The following is a 1,957-nucleotide window of genomic DNA, read 5'->3' as shown; positions in this document are numbered from 1 at the left end:
GTATTTGAATGCAGTCACACACACACACACACACACACACACACACACACACACGAATTAACGGTAACATTTTATAACAGGCTTTAATAAATATTAAATGGTATGAATGAACTTACTATATTAATTCATCAGAATATATCATATAAACAGTAGGATTAAAAACTAATCACACAGAAAAAAAGAGTAGTTGTATTCACGGTTAAGGAAAAAGGAATTGAAATAAAAATGCTCTTCTTCCCTTCACACAAGGAACACGACGGAATTAAGTCCTAATTAACGTGTTTAAGGCGCCATTTTCGACTTCGCCCCATATCCACCTCGTCAGGTTTGAATCCGCCTCCGCCGTCTTAAACTCTGATACACTTTATTACTTTATTAATCAGGTCAATTAAAGAGCATTACACCAGGGACATCACATCATAAGCTCAGTAACACCACGTACCAAGAAGGTATTATTACGCCAACCTGACACAGCTTCCTTTTCAAAATGGCTGCCTAAGCTGTTTCAACAGGTGCACTACTGTTCATCATTGCAGTATTTCAGTGCATGGCTCACTGAAACAGTACTTTTTTGTGTGTGTTTTGAATGTTTATACTTCAGTCACGAAATGCTTAGTCAGCAGCAGCAATCTAAGGTCCAACTGATCAGATATTAATCTGCAAATCATGAGAGTTTACAACCTCATGGAGATCTCAGCATTTCACAGAACAATCATGTACAGCTAGCAGAGTGCGCTAAATTAGCTAGCCAGATCTTTTACAATACGGAAGCTGTGTTTTAAACCTGTCACGTTGAACGTTCAGTAGTGATTTCCTCTTGTGTTAAATATACTGTAAATCAGTGCTGCTACAGCCTACAGGTAATGGTCAGGATAATGTATAAAGGGCATCTTTGCTAGATAGTTAACTATGTAGCTAGAAACATGTATGAATTAACACAAGGTAGCTAGCAAAGAAGCTAGCAAGTGAGTGAAACCCTTTAGCGAGCTAAAGTTACCTTTCTTTATATATACACAATTGATAATGTAGGTGATATTCACTTCAGTATAGCTGCCTGGGTTAATTAACATAAAAACAATATAAAATACAACTCATTTTCAGATTTGTTGTGCCAGACATATTTGTAAAGCGTTTACTCATGTAGTATTTTTCACCAGATGACTTATTTACTCTTACTCGAGTCATTTTCTTGATTACTGCTTTGAATTGTTATTTTCTCTTTCTTTAAAGTAGCAGTGCTTTACTAAACACGTCCCTCCTAAGCAGAAGTCCGCAGCTAGAAGTTAACCACAACAGAAGGTTCCACACATCGGAGCTTTAAAATTCTAAACATGCAAACAGTAGACTTGTGAATTTTTGTTTATATATTTATTTATTTATTTTACTATTGACGTGCTTCTGGGTGTGTAATCGGATTGTAAATGAGCGTGGCTACTTGTGTCGGTTTGCATGTCATTGGATTAATATAACACACACACACACACACACACACACATACACACACACACACACACTTCTACTCCCTATGTTGCTGAAATGAATAAAGACTTTTTTTTATATGCACACACACAGAAGGCCTTAATCTCACACTCTACTCTTTTTAAAAAGGCCCAAGGCCTCATTTAATTCATATCTGATTCTCACTGAAGCGTTTGGACATATTAGCATAACAGCGGGGAGACGCTGCCTTTTCACTGGCTCAGCGTTTGAGAGTGTGTGTGTGTGAGTGTGTGCGAGTGTGAGTGTATGTGTGTGTGAGTGTGTGTGTATGTGTGTGTGTGTGTGTGTGTGTGTGTGTGTGTAAGAAAGGCATCTTCAATATATTTAGAATAAGTATGTGTGCTGTATAAACACCACAACTTAAATTACATCATGAAAAAGAGATTTAGATCCCTACACTAATACAACTGCATAATTTATCTATCCATCTATCCATCCAAATATCTATCTATCTATC

This window comes from Ictalurus punctatus, chromosome 10, assembly GCF_001660625.3.
Source record: "Ictalurus punctatus breed USDA103 chromosome 10, Coco_2.0, whole genome shotgun sequence".
NCBI lineage: Eukaryota > Metazoa > Chordata > Actinopteri > Siluriformes > Ictaluridae > Ictalurus > Ictalurus punctatus.
Note: the sequence above shows the minus strand (reverse complement) of the source record.